This window comes from Loxodonta africana, unplaced genomic scaffold (assembly GCF_030014295.1).
Source record: "Loxodonta africana isolate mLoxAfr1 unplaced genomic scaffold, mLoxAfr1.hap2 scaffold_642, whole genome shotgun sequence".
NCBI lineage: Eukaryota > Metazoa > Chordata > Mammalia > Proboscidea > Elephantidae > Loxodonta > Loxodonta africana.
The window spans coordinates 20,922-36,585 of record NW_026975372.1 but is presented as its reverse complement, the minus strand read 5'-3'; the positions used below and the strand labels follow the sequence as shown (position 1 = coordinate 36,585).

The following is a 15,664-nucleotide window of genomic DNA, read 5'->3' as shown; positions in this document are numbered from 1 at the left end:
GGGAGATCTTGAACTACTGACCCATTTTATTTAGTGGTTAAAGGCATCTTCTGGTGCTAATTTACTTAGAAAAAATTCTGATGCATGTTCTAGGTTGCTCGAATCTCATCTTCAAATATTGATTATCAGGGCTTGTAGCCTCATGGAAGGCAATTCATCAATCCCAGATTTCCCCAAAGTCAGGCTCTGCAACTCTTCCCGGTACCAAATTCCCTCATTTAAGACTTATTTGCAAAGAGACAACAGTATGCTATCTGCGCAGTTGTTTATCCACAACCTTCTTGAGTCCATAATGTGAGGATATAGTCTTCTAATACTTTTTTTGTAATTGTTCTCTTTCTTATTTTTTTTTTTTCCTTTTTTCACTGCCAATACCCCTGCCCCCCGCCAGTCTAGTAGTTTTAAAGTTGTGCGTTTCAGGTTCAAGTCTGTAATCCAACTGAGCTTCTGTGTGTGCTGCATGTGTGCATCAAAAGAACACGCTTCTAGAAGCAGAAAGCAGGCAGTGCGACTGTTGGGTGGTTGGCGGGGGAGGGGGAGGGGAGCTGCTGCTCAGAGAGGGCGCCCGAGGGAGGCAGGAGATGCCGGGCTGCCGGCCGCAAGCCTGCAGGCTCCAAGGAGGCGGAACCCGCGTGCACCACGAGCCTTTTGAGACAGGCCCAAGCCCACCCAGCCGGGTGCTAACCTCGCATCCGCCAGGCTTGCAGGTTCCACCAGGACTAGGGGAAGCCTAAGGCCAAGGAGGGCAAGGTCTAGGGTCTGGACCTGAGAACTGGTTCTGCCACTTGTGATCGCAGCGCTTATGCTGGAAAGGAGGGCAGGAAGCATATCGCAACGTGTGTCCGGACGATGACCCAGAAGGGGGGAGTTGTGGTCACCCACGGACTCTGGGTCTGCATATGGAGGCCCCCAGGGTGCAATTCCAGGAGCAGAAGGCAAAGCCACAGAGGCCAAAGTGCACCTCGCCGATGCTTCCCAGGGGCATTTCCCCAAATATGGGGAGCAGTCCCTCCTCTGGGCTAGGGACTTTGTTTCCTCCATTGTCATCACTGACTGTGAGCAGACTCTAGTCTATGCAGACTAATGAGGAGTTATCAAAATGAGCTCCAAACTCCGGATTTGAGTTAAGGATCATAAATTAACACAGAGAAATACGACTTTAGCAATAAGTGACTGTTTGAAGCCCAAGTTGCCTTAAAACACGGAATTTCAGTCTTTCAGCTCCTCTGCTAATCTAGTGACTAAGAACAGGATCTCACTGGAGCTCAAAGATGTGGGGCACTGGGAATACTCTGGGTCTGTCTGCTCACGGCTGATTGCCTGATCCCAGTTTTATTATACAGCTTAAATACAGACCAGAAGAGGAGTTTGGGGCTTGACACCTGACATCTTAACACCAGTTCCTGTTTCTTGAGGAAGGAAGAGGTAAAATAAATCAGCATTTACTGTGTCCTTCTCCATCCCCGGAAGTCTTCATGAAGACCCTCTCAGGTAAGGATTGACAGGGAGTGGCTTGGTTTACTATTCGACTTTGTCCTTCAGTCACTTTGTTTATGTCCTGCATGTAAACTATTACGCATTGACAGAAGCATTCTAATTCTTATGCAGAATGACTAGACCTGCTGCAGAATGACTATATTGTGCCTCCCTTGGGCACCCCTGTCTGCGCAGCACCCCCCACCCCCAACTGCCCAACCGCCTCTCTCCTGGCATTCTGCTTCTAGAAGCATGTTCTTTTGATGCAGAGATGCAGCACACACAGAATCCCAGCTGGATTACAGACTTGAACCTGAAGACCTTATGCAGAATGACTATTTATGAACCCCTAAGCTTAGTACCAAAGCAGGTACTTACTCCTCAGAGAAGGCCCTGGGGGAGGTTGACACCTGCATTCCCCAGCGCTCCTGCTGCTCTAGAAGTGCCTGAAATGCCTCTCTGGGAAAGGCCTTCAGATTAGGCTCATGGCCCACGTGGGAATTCAGGCCTATTTTTCTGTTAGAACATCTCATTTCGCTCTGAAAATTTTATTATCCAGTTTATTCACCAGACATGAGTACAGACATCTCATATTTTCAAAATAATCCCATTCTCTAATACTAATTTGCCACCAAGAGTATATTCCAAAGTGTTTCCAATAGGCTAGCAAGTCTTTCCAAAGAGGGGAGTCCTGCACCATGTTGTGCAGTGACAGCAGGGTTGGCATAATATGTTTACCCAGATACCTACCACTTTTTAAAAATTTTTTATTGTGCTTTATTTGAAACTTTACAGAGCAAATTACTTTCTTGTTCAGCCATTTATACACAATTGTTTTGTGACATTGGTGGCAATATTCATGATGTGTCAATATTCTCTTCTATGCTCCGGTTCCCCGTTTCCATCCGCCATGATTCCTGTTCCGTCCTGCCCTCTTTTCTGTGCTTTTGGGCAGGTTTTGTACTTTTGGTCTCATACACACAATTGAACTAAGAAACACTTTCTTCACGTGTGTTATTGTTTGTTTTATAGACCTGTCTAATCTTTGGCTGATCGGCAAACTTCAGAAGGTACTTTCGACTTTGTTGCTTTCCATAACTCCTGAAATTCCAAGTCTACCACCTGAAGAACTTCCTTAGTGTTTCATTTAGAACAAGTCTGGTGGCGATGAATTCTCTTAAGCGTCCTTCACCTGAGAATGTCAATATTTTTCCTTTACTCATGAAAGAAGTAACAGCCTATAGAACACTGGGTTAATGTTTCTTTTCTTTCAGTGTTGAAAAAATGTTGTTTTCACAGCCTTTTGGCCTCCATGGCTTCTGATGATGAATACAGAGTCATTCCAATTGTTTCTCCTGTGTGAAATGAGTTGTTTTCTCTCTAGCTTCTTTGAAGATATTTTCTTGGTCCTTGTTATTCCACAATTGACAGTGAGGCATTTGGGCGTAAAATTATGTGAGTTTAACTTGCTGGAGTTTGCATAGCTTCTTGAATCTGTAAGTTTATGTCTTTCAACAAATTGGGAAAGTGTTGAGCCAGTATTTCTTCAGATACTTTTTTCTACACCACATATTTTCTCTACACCTTATGGAATTCCAATAAATAAATGTTAGATATTTTTGGATTTTTTTGAGGCTCTGTTCATTTTTTTTTCAATATTTGTCCTCTGTTTTCAGATTGGATATTTTCAATTGAACTATTTTCATCTCATTGATCCTTTTGTCTGTCAACAGCATTCCGCTGATCAAGTGAATTTTTTATCTCTATTTTTCCTGTCTAAAATTTTCATTTGTGAATGGTTTCTATGTATTTTTCTATTTTTCTAAGGTGTGCCTGTTACTTCTTTGAGCGTGGTTAAAGTAGCTTTTTAAAGTTTTTGTCTATGATTCCAAGACTATGTCTTATTTCAATCTTACAGAAAATGTTGATGTTGTTTGTTTTAGCAATCACTTGACCCAGTTATGTTCAGGCTGCAGGTTCTTTCCCAACTTCTGGATGCTGTGGCTCAGATGTCAGTTCAGATTTTGAAGACTTTGCAATGATATTTGGATGTAATCTATGGGAGTGTCACTCAGTCTGGGACCTTGTTGGTGTTCTAACCCATAATGCAGTTCTCAAAGGATTGATCTACTTCTTGGGGTCAGAGCAAAGCATATGCAACTATGGGAGTGGAGGGGGGTATGAAAAACAACTTTATGGTATCCCTCTCTTGAGCCGCCTGGTCTCTGTCTCTCTGAGGCTCTCTGATGTCTGAGCAGCTACCTTCCTGGTCCACTGGCAAGAATGTTGGGGCTTTAATCTCTTCATTCTGCCGTGCAATTAAGTGACTGGGTCTGCCTATGAGGCCAAATAACGGTAAGATGGAGAAAATGTAACAGAGATTCCTCTATATTATTTGGTCCTTATATACTTAGGTCAGAGAGAAGGCACACTGTTTCTGGTGATACTTCCAAACAGGTATGGAGAAAAAGGCATTAACAGGTCGATAGCTGCATACTAGGTGTTACGGATTAAATTCTGTCTTCCCAAAATGTATATATCAGCTTGAATAGGCCATGCTTCCCAGTATTGTGCGATTATCCACCATTTTGTCAGCTGGTGTGATTTTCCAATGTATTGTAAATCCTACCTCTATGATGTTAATGAGCGAAGATTTGAAGCAGTTATGTTAAGGAGGCAGGGCTCAATCTACAAGATTAAGTTGTGTTTTAAGTCAGTCTCTTTTGAGATATAAAAGAGAAAAGAGCAGAGAGACAGGGGGACCTCAGTACCACCAAGAAAGAAGTGTCAGGAGCAGTGCATACTTTGGACCTAGGGTCCCTGTGCTGAGAACCTTCTTGTCCAGGGGAAGATTGGTGACAACGACCTTCCCCTAGGAGTGACAGAGAGAAAAAGTCTTCCCCTGGAATTGGCACCCTGAATTTGGACTTATAGAGCCTCCTGGACTGTGAGGGAATAATTTTCTTTGTTAAAGTCATCCATTTGTGGTATTTCTGTTACAGGAGCACTAGATATCTAAGACACTAGGTACCAGGAGATGTCCATTTCCCAGCTCTTTCACTCCCAGGGCCACTATGACTAAGTAGCCATTGCCATAAATCCATGTGAGCAGACTATTCTGATTACTGCTTTGACTCTACTGTCTGTTATGGTAACCACACACACCTTGTCTTTGTTGATTGAGTGCCACCACTTGGCTGCTACCACCACGGGGTCCAGTCAACTGCATTGTAGTTAGGTGTCTTAATTCAGTTAGGGCAGTTCTCACTGTGGACTCTTACTTACATAAAATAGCAACCACAGAAGTCTTCAATAATGCTGGGGCTTGCTTCCCAAATTTGTACCTCACCGCTATGGTACAAAGAGAGCCCTCTGGGCACTCCGTGTGTGGATCTGTGGGTCCAGCCTAATAAATCCATTCTAACCTGCCAGTTTCCCTCAGCCTTTGGTTACCTTCTCCTACAGTATACAATGGCAGATCTGCCATTTCCACTTGATTTATTGTAGGCCACCACTTAATCCATGCTTCAGTAAACCAACCAAATAAACTATGAGATCCTTTTCTAACCTCTGAAGCTGAAACACTGAATGAAGAATCTATGCTTCCTGGGTCTATATCAATAAACTCAGACTAATCCACCTTTATGTCGCTTGCACCATTATCCCACACCCATAATAGCCATTCCCACACATATTCACCAGGTTTCTGTATGTATGTATGTATGTATTAGAAAAATCAAGCAGTTCTTTTGGAGTTTAGCATACTTTCTCCTGGGTCACACTTCATAGTTCACCTTTTGGGGCTTGTTGGGACTGAAGTCTAGGTATAGGTCTAGAAGCAAAAATGGGCAGTGGCAGTGGGATGTTCAGCCGTGTCTTATAAGACATCTGCCTAAGGTGATGCCCCAGGCAATGCCCCAGATACCACCCCAGGAGATAATTCAAACAAGACACTTCAGGCACAGCTGAGGGTAATCTCATTAGATGGAGGTGGAAGGGATAATTGTTTTACTGGGAAGGGTGCCTTAGCAGGCAAAGTTAGAGAATCTCTTCAGATGGGAGTAAGAGGTCTGGTTCTGTTAGGAAGAGTGATTCAACAGAAATTGGAGGTTCATTGTCCCCCACTTCCTGACTGTCTGCCCATATGTCCTCATCCCGAGTTTCAGGATCCCATTTCTTCCCAATCAGTACCCTCACTCTAACTTCAGACACCATTTGAGGCTGGATATTCAATTGGCGCTTTAATTCAGTCACTCTTATGATAAGAATCTGAGTTTATTTTTGGCAGCATTAGCCTTGTTACTATAAGAAATATGGTTTTCTTTCTGGGCACAAGTGGCAGCTTTCAGATCTTGTATGTGGTGCTTCAGCTTTGAGCCCATTTCTTTCATTCACCAGTGTGACTAGCAAAAGCAGGACTAACCAAGCAGCTTCCTTATTATTCTTATTCTGACAAAATTATAGAAAAGTATCAAATATGTAATCAGGCAGAGCCTTGTCTCTCACAAATATTTGATCCAGTGGTAGTAGTATTTTGCGTATTTCTATTGTCACCTCCCACCATGGATTAGCAATAGCCTGTTTACTACTGGAGACAGTCATCAGTGCCTTTAAGACTAGCCAGACTTGAGAATCAATTCAGAAAACTCATCCTTAAGATTTGGTTCCTCTAGAACCACAGTAGGTACCAAATGTCTTAGCCTGGGATCTCTAGAGATGCAAAACTAGTGAAGAGAATATATATATATATATATGGAAACCCTAGTCGCATAATGGTTAATAGCTATAGCTGCTAACCAAAAGGTTAGCAGTTCGAATCCACCAGGCGCTCCTTGGGAACTCTGTGGGGCAGTTCTACTTTGTCCTGTAGGGTCACTATGAGTTGGAAACGACTCGATGGCAATGGGTATATATATATATACACACACACACATACATATATATATGCATACATATGTTAGTTGTGGATGTTAGATGCCATCGATCCTGTGTAAAACAGAATGAAACACCGCCTGATCCTGAACCATCCTCACAATCATTGCTATGTTTGAGCCCATTCTTGCAGCCAGTGTGTCAGTTCATGTTGTTGAGCGCCTTCCTCTTTTTTTCTGACCCTCAGCTTTTCCAAGCATGATGAGCCTCTCCTGGGACAGGTCCCTCCTGAAAATATGTCCAAGGCACGTGAAACGAAGTCTCGCCATCCTTGCTTCTAAGGTGCATTCTTGGTGTACTTCTTCCAAGATGGTTTTGTTTATTCTTCTGGCAGTCCATGGTACATTCAGTATTCTTTGCCAACACCATATTTTAAATGAATCAGTTCTTCGGTTTTCCGTATTCATTGTCTAACTTGCTCAAGCATGTGAGGTGATAGAAAATATCATGGCTTTGCTCAGGCACACCTTAGTCCTCAAAGTGACATCTTTCTTTCTCAACACTTTAAGGAGGTCTTTTGCAACAGATTTGCCCAATGCAATACATTGTTTGAATTCTTGACTGCTGCTTCTGTGGGCATTGATTATGGATTCAAGTTAAATGAAATGCTTGATGACTTCAGTATTTTCTCTGTTTATCATGGTGTTGCTTACTGGTCCAGTTGTGAGAATTTTTGTTTTCTTTATGTTGAGGTGTAATCCATACTGAAGGCTGTAGTGGTTGCTCTTCATCAGTAACTGCTTCAAGTCCTCTTTACTTTCAGCAAGCAAGGTCGTATCAGCTGCATATCATAGGTTGTTAGTGAATCTTTCTCCAAAACTGATGCCATGTTCTTGTTCTTCGAAACCAGCTTCTCAGAATGTTTGCTCAGCATACAGATTGAGTAAGTATGGTGAAAGGATACCACCATGACACATAACTTTCTGATTTTAAACCACACAGTATCCCCTTGCCCTACTCAAATGACTGCCTCTTGGTCTACGTAGATATTCCGCATGAATACAGTTAAGTGTTCTGGAATTCCCATTCTTTGCTAAGCTATCCATAATTTGTCATGAGCCACACAGTTGAGTGTCCTTGTATAGGAAACAAAAACAGGTAAACATCTTACTGATATACTCTACTTTCAGCCAAGATCCATCAGACATCAGAAATGATATCCCACATTCCATGTCTTCCTCTGAATCCAGCTTGAATTTTTGGTAGTTGCCTGTCTGTGTACTGCTGCAACTGTTTTTAAATTATATTCAGCAAAATTTTTCTTGCGTGGGATGTTAATGACATTACATTGCTCGATAATTTCCACATTGCGTTGGACCACCTCTCTTTGAAATGGGTACACATATAGATCTCTTTCAGTCATTTGGTCAGGTGGCTGTCTTCCAAATATATTGGAATAGTCAAGTGAGTGCCTCCAGCACTGCGTCCCTGTGTTGAAACATCTCATTTGGTACTCCATCAGTTCCTGGAGCCGTGTTTTTTGCCAATGCCTTCAGTGCAGCTTGGAGTTCTTCCTTCAGTACCATCGGCTCTTGATCCAATGCTACCTCCTGAAATGGTTGAATGTCGACCAATTCTTTTTGGTGTATTGAGTCTGTGTATTCCTTCCGTCTTCTTTTGATGTTTCCTGTGTTGTTCGATATTTTGCCCATAGAATCCTTCCTTCAGTATTGCACCTAGAGGCTTGAATATTTCCTTCAGTTCTTTCAGCTTGAGAAATGCCAGGTGTTTTCTTCCCTTTTGGTTTTCTAACTCCAGATCTGTTCACATTATTATTATCATACTTTGTCTTCTCCAGCTTCCCTTTCAGGTATTCTGTTGAGCTCTTTTACTTTATTTTTCCTTCCATTCTCTTTAGGTACTGTACATTCAAGAGCAAGATTCAGAGTCTCTTGTGACATCCTCTTTGGTCTTTGCTTTCTTTCCTGTCTTTCTAATGACTTTTTGTTTTTTTCATATATGATGTCCTTGTTATCATCCCACAACTAATCTGGTCTTCGATCATTAGTGTGCAGTGCATCAAATCTATTCTTGAGATGGTCTCTAAATTCAGGTTTGATATACTCAAGGGCATACTTTGACTCATGGACTTGTTTTAATTTTCTTCAGCTTCTACTTGAACGTGAATATGAGCAACTGATCATCTGTTCTGCAGTCAGCCCCTGGCCTGATTCTGACTCATGGTATTGACCTTCTCCATCATCACCTTCCACAAATTTGATTCCTATCTATTCTGCCTGGAATGGTTCACGAGTATAGTCACCATTTATGTTCCTGACGAAAGGTATGTGCAATGAATAAGTCATTGGTCTTGCCAAATTCTATCAGGTAAGCTTCATTGTCATTTCTATCATCAATACCTTATTTTCCAACTGCTGATTTGTCTGCTTTGTTTTCAACTTCGCATTCTAATTACGTAATTATCAGTACATCTTGATTGATGAATGCATCACGTTTGATCAGTTTCAAACTGCGGAACTTGGTAAAAACCTTCAACTTCTTCATCTTTCACATTCATAATGTGTGTGTAAATTTGAATAATAGTCTTATTAACTGGTCTTCCTGGTAGGCCTGTGAATATTATCCTATTGTTCGTAGTGTTCTACTTCAGAAAAGATCTTGAAATGTTCTTTTTATCGATGAATATGATGCCGTTCTCTTCAGTATCTCAATCCTGGCATAGTAGAACATATCATTGTCTAGTTTAAAAGGTCCAAAACCAAGTTATTTCAGCTCACTAATGCCTTGGATTACTGACCTTTATGCATTCCATTTCATTTTTGATGACTTCCAATTTCCCTAGATTCATACTTCCTTCATTCCACGTTCTGATTATTAAAGGATATTTGCATCAGTTTCTTCTCATTATGAGTTGTGCCCCATCAGGAAACGTCATTAAAGTGGGATCTACTTTGAGGAGGTAGCTCTTCCCCACTTGTATTTTGAGTGCCTTCCAACCTAAGGGGTTATCCTCTGTCATTCCATCAGACAGTGTTCCAGTACTATTTGTAAGATTTCACTGGCCAGTTGTTTTTAGAAATAGGTCACTAGGTCCTTTTTCCTAGTCTGTCTAAATCCAGAGCTCCACTCAAACCAGTCTACCATCAGTGAACCTGGTGGTATTTGAAATACCGGTGGCATAGCTTCTAACATCACAGCAACATGCAAGCCACCACACTACAACAAACTGACAGAAGAGTGGTGGGAGTTAAAAATGAGAAGAACCAAAAAGAGTGCTTCTTCCATGTCTGCTGATTTAGAGGATCCATGAAAAATTGTCAAGTGAAGAGTGATTCAGAGAAAAACATGGGTAGAATGTGACCTAATTTCCATAAAAACAAACAAATGAATGTACTTACACGTGTCCCGGCAAAAAGAAGTGTGTAAAAGGGTACATATGTATCTTTGGACACTGGACACTTTGGGGGAGCAGGTACAATATACTTATGTGGGGATGGCTCTTATTATCACTTCTGTATACAAATCTCTGTTGTTAAATGTGTTATAAGAATGTAAAACCTTTTAAAGTTTAATAACATCATACGTGTGTGTGTGTATTTGAAACATTTTTTTTTTACTATTTTATATATGTGTTTTTTAGTTATCTAGTGTGGCTATAGCAGAGATAGCACAAGTGGATGGCTTTAACAAACAGAAACTTATTCTCTCACAGTTTAAGAAGCAAGAAGTTTGAAGTCAGGGCGCCAGCTCTAAGAGAAAGCTTTCTCTCTTTGTGGCTCTGGGGGAAAGTCCTTGTCATCCATCTTCCCCTGGCCTAGGAAATTCTCAGCGCCTGGACGCTGGGTCAAAAGGACATGCTCCACTCCAGGCACTTCTTCCTTGGTGGTATGAGGTCCCTCTCATTTCTGCTCACTTTTCTCTTTGTATCTCAAAAGAGACTGACTCAAGACTCACCCTAATCCTGCAGATTGTGTCCTCCCTCATTAACCTAACTGCCTCTAATCCTGCCTCATTAACATCACAGAGGTTAGAATTTACAACACATAAGTAATCACATCAGATCACAAAATGCAGGACAACCACACAATACTGGGAATCATGGCCTGGCCAGGTTGACACACATTTTGGGGGACACTATTCAATCCATAACAATAGAGAAAACACTGTCTTCAATGCCAGATTCAGAGACTTTTATCCATCTATGAAGGGCAAACACAGAAATTGAACAAAATTCAGACCAGCGAATTATTGCTTGCTCTTGTAACTAATGACTTCTTCTGGTCTCTATGCCTCGAAATGGCCAAAAAGAATTCTGTGAGGATTAATTCAGTTATTGCTAAAACATCTACTGAATTTGCATGTCTACAGGTAAGGAAGAATGCTTGACACCGTGTGTGATTCATTAAGTAACACAGGGACCCTTAGACTATTGTTCTCCTTCTCTGATATGCCACTATCACCTTCTCCCCTTGTTGCTCTCCTGAAAAACCCACACTTGTATATTCTAGGCTTTTTTTCAGGATTGAATTTGCAGGAAGTTAAAGATATATCTTTGAAAGATAAAGAAGACTTTGGCCACATTGTCTTTAGACAGTCGAACTTCCCAGCCAACCTCTGTGCAGGATGGGAATTCACAATCCCTCCTACTCAGTACCTCTGAGCAGGACGGGATTTCTGTTTCATTATCAGGCGACTGTGGAATTCACCCCTCTTCAGAAAACTTACTTTCCTTTGCCTCAAACTGTCCCTCTCAGGATCTGTCACGGTCACTCTGAGAAATTCACATGGGCAGCCTGTATGGAAGTGCCCATCCTAGAGGCCCTGCCCTCCCTTCCTTGCTCCACAGGGCTTCCTCTGACACTTGGGGTCGCATCTCCCAGGGAGTACACACCTCTGGCACTTCCAGGGATTCCCAGGCCCTGGGATACTGTGGATGGGACTTGGAACTCAATCTGTTTCTTCCCATCCTCACCTTTGGTTATCTGTGTTCTGTCTTCACCAGATTTAGGAGGCCTTGTCTTCTCTTTGCTCGTTTCATCTCAGTCAGGCTTTTCTATTCCAACTCTCTGATCTCAGAACAGATCAGGTTAGACCACAGAAAAGAGAAAGACCAAGCAAACATCACTGATCTGTGCAGAAGCTGCTGAGAAGGGATTCGATTCTCATTGGTTTAGGGTTTTATGCCCACTGCTCACCGGCAGGCAGGTTCCCCCCAGAGTCTGGCTTCTGTCTGGTACCTTGTACTACAAAGAACTCAGTGACCAGACCACCTTCACAATCACACCTCCCTTAGAGCTATCTTTGCAGAGGCTCTTTGTCAGACTTCCATATCCCACTGAAATCCTATTTCTCTTTCCTTACAAACATTATGCTCATTCTCAGGGCCCTGAGACCTCATCTGCAGATGAGTCTTGTCCTCTTCTCTCCTTGGCGGGGGAAGCTTTTGAGTGGACCTCATGTCTTCGGACAGCTATCCTGGGGCTTCTTCCACCCTGGTGCCGTAGGGCTGCATCTCTCTTTGTACTAGAAGGGGTGTGGAAGGGGCACAAGGCTAAAAGAGGATGGATTTTCCAGGTGAGGTGGGTTTAAGAAGCTTGAATGAACTTCTTCCCTGAAGAGTGCATATTTTGCAGTCCAGACATCCTGCTTCTCTCAGTCTAAGGGTCCTAGCACGTCTTCAGGTGCTTTCTCCTTTGACCCTGAGGCCATGCCTGCACCCTCTGCAGCCAGGTCTCCCACATGTGTAGCAGCACCAGTAGGTGTGGTAGCCTGTTCAGCCCCTGTCTCCTCCTCCAGATGCTCCTGGAGGTGCCTGGCTCTTCTTGCCAGGACTCCAGGATGCTGACCAGGGACTCAGTGTTGGTTAAAGGATGTCGGCCAGTGACCACGTGTCCTCATTTCCTTTGAAGGCTTAGGCTAGTTGCCTGGGCAGAAGACAGCCAAGGTCAGTCTGAGCCTAGACACCTAGTGACCGACCTGTGACACTGCAGCGAGTGATAGATGTTAATTTCCATACTCAGGTATCCGCAGGTGGTGGATTCAGAGTGGTCGGAGGAGAAGTGTAACTAGAGATAACACACTCATGAGGGCACGGGCCAAAGGTCAGGGAAAATAGCTGAGGTCGTGGAGCTCTAGCGGAGCCAGTCTAGGGCACAGGCCTCCCTCCTGTATGTGGCAAAGAGGCGATCCATGTGCCGCCTTCTGCAGACTCTGGACTGCTGGGGCCCTGGTTGTCCAGAATTCGGCCTTGTCTTTGGAGAAGTGACGCGCATGCAGTGTGCCACCGGGGGCTGTGGCCCAGCAGAAGCAAAATCTTGACAATGGGGGCTTCAGTTGACTTTGCCTGTGCTCTCCTTTGGCTGAGTGACATCGTGTGTTTCCTAGCAGGTGAAGGCATTCGTGGAGAGAGGCGATTTCCATGCGTGCAGGAAAGTGTGTGCTGAGATGATGAGTCGCTGGAGACCGGGGTGGACTCTTCAGACCCAGGATAGGCCTCTGGCAGGTATGTGTCAATGTTTTCTGCCCATGGCACTCACCCGGGTATTTGCATAGAATGTCGTCAGCGGAATTAGTAGTCTCCGGAGAGGCTGCCACATGTCAACAAGCTTCACCTGGCCAGAGTACACCCGTGATGTAGCTCCCCAATCAGTCACCTTCCCCCTTTGCTCTTTCGTCTCTAGGCACTCTATCAGGCACTCCAAGCTGTGAAGTGACTCAGGGAGAGAAGGAAGAGATTTCAGAGAATGAACACATACAGAGAGAGAGGCAAGAGATGCTGAGTGAGGATGTCTTGCGTACTGATATCCTGAGGAAAGTGGGAAAATTGGACCCTGGCCTGCTCTGCCAATGCCCTGAAGCAGTCCGCACCAGGGGCTCCCTTGTGCCTGCGTAGCCTTTCCCAGGGTGTGCTCAAATCCTGTGGCCACTAGGTGTCCTAGGTCACAATGGAGGACCCTGTGTCATCTGCCTGGTGGACTGGATCTCTGCCATTGGCTGAGTCTTGTCACCAGGCCCATCATAAGCTCTGCCCACTCTTCCGGTGGGGAGACTCTCTCCATGGTGATGGCAAAGAAACCTTAGTCCCGCCCACCTGGCCTTGACTTCACCTACCTGGCCTGCTGACCCTCACTCAGACCTCTGTGTCGATCAAAATGAATGTTCACCAGTTGCCCGGTGTCAGCATCTGGTATAAAGGATTCGGGACCTTGCCTGAGGCAGAAGGCAGCCTAGGTCTGCGGGTACCTGGAAGTCTAGTGACTTGTGACGCTGCTGCCAGTGAGAAATGGTGACTCCCATACTCACATATCCCCTGGTGGCAGAATGATAGTGATGGGTGGAGAAACATGGTTCCGGAGCACACGTTCAGTCGGGCACCGGCCAAATGCCACGGCCAGGAGTGGACGTTGTGGAGCTGCATGGCGAGCCAGTGAAGGGCCCAAGGATTTCTCCAATGAGGCAAAATGCAGATCAAGCCAAGGAACATAAAGATAAAGCAGCTGAAGAAATTAAAAAGGTTACTCAAGAACATAGTTAAAAATTTAATAAGCTGCAAGAAACCATAGAGAGACTGCAATCAGAGATTCAGAAGATTAACAATAAAATTACAGAGTTAGAAAACTCAATAGAAAGTAAGAAGAGCACAACTGAGGAATTGGAAGGCAGAATTACTGAGATTGAAGGTGAAACTCTTGGGACTAATATATTTGAAGAGAAAGCAGATAAAAGAAATTTAAATGAAGAAATCCAAAGAATCATATGGGACTTTATCAAGAGAAATAACTATGAGTGATTTCAGTACCAGAACAGGGAGGGCTAACAGAAAATACAAAGGGAACTGTTGAAGATTTGTTGGCAGAAAACTTCCATGATATCATGAAAGATGCTCATCGAATTCCACATAAGGTAGATCTCAAAAGAAAGTGACCGAGACACATAATAATCAAACTTGCCAAAATCAAATATAAAGAGAATTTTAAGAGAGGCTAGGGATAAAGGAAGTCACCAACAAAGGAGAGTAAATAATAAAAAACTTGGACTACTCAGCAGAAATCATGCAGGCAAGAAGGCAAAGGGATGACTTACACAAAATATTGAAGGAAAAAAATTGCCAGCCAGGAATCAAACCATAACCCTGGCCCTCTGGCCTTCTGGCCCTCTGGCCTTAGCCCTCTAACTCTAGCCCCTAAGCCCTGAGCCCCAAAGCCCCTAAGACCCTAAGCCCTTAGGTCCTAACCCCCAAGGCCCTAAACCCTAACCCTAACCCAAACCCTAACCCCTATAGCCTAAACTCTACAACCTAAACACCTACACCCCAAAACACTACACATCAAAACCCTACACACTAAACCCTATACTCTAAGCCTCAAACCCTAAACCCAAACCTCAAATTCCAAACCCTAAACCTAACCGTAAACCCTAAACCCTAACACCTAACCCTAACCCCTAACCACCCTAACCCTAATGACCCTAACCCTAACCCTCGAACCCTAACCCTCTAACGCTAACATGAAACCCTAATCCGAAACCCTAACCCTCTAACTCTAACCTCTAACCCTCTAACCCTAGCCCTAATCCTAACCCCAACCTCCAAACCTAACCCCAAACCCTAAACCTCAAATCCCTAGCCCTAAACCTAAGAATGAGCCTAAGCCTAACCCTATCACTTAACTCTAAACCCTAAACCATAACACTTAAAACCCTAACACGCAAAACCCTAACACCCTTAGCCCTAACACATTTAACCCTAACACCCTAAACGCCACAACCCTAAACACTAACACCCTTAACCCCAACCCCTAACCCCTAAACCCTAAACTTAAACACTAAACCGTCTAACCCTCTAACCCTAATACCCTAAACCCTAACCCCAGCCCCCAGCCTTAACGCTCACTCTAAGCCTTAAACCTTAAGCCCTAAACGCTAGGCTCTAAGCCCTAAGCCCTAAACTCTAAATCCTAAAACCCTAAACTCTAAGCCCTAAGCCTAACCCTCTAATCCTAAACCCTAAAACCTTACCCCAAACCCATCCCAAACCCCTAAACCTGAACCCCTAAGCCCTAGCCCTAACCCCTAACCCTAATCCTCTAACCCTAACTCTCTAACCCTAACCACAACACCAACCCCAACCTCTGAACCCTGAAACCCTAACCCCCTAACCCCAAGCTTCTGAACCCTAAGCCTAAACCCTCTAACCCTAAACCCTAACCTTCACCCCCTCACACCCTCACCTTCTCACTCCCTCACTCTATAATCTTCTCAACTTCTAACCCCCTCACCTTCTAACCCCTCACCCTCT

At 43.9% G+C, this 15,664-nt stretch overlaps 1 long non-coding RNA gene across 1 annotated transcript; it reads left to right on the top strand.

Annotated features, from left to right (window-relative positions):
- The first annotated feature begins 678 nt into the window (after positions 1–678).
- On the top strand, positions 679–15,058 carry LOC135229931 (uncharacterized). Its single transcript, XR_010320598.1, has 3 exons — positions 679–1,491; positions 8,518–8,692; positions 12,754–15,058. It is a non-coding gene; the product is annotated as an uncharacterized LOC135229931 (long non-coding RNA).
- The last annotated feature ends 606 nt before the right edge of the window (positions 15,059–15,664 follow it).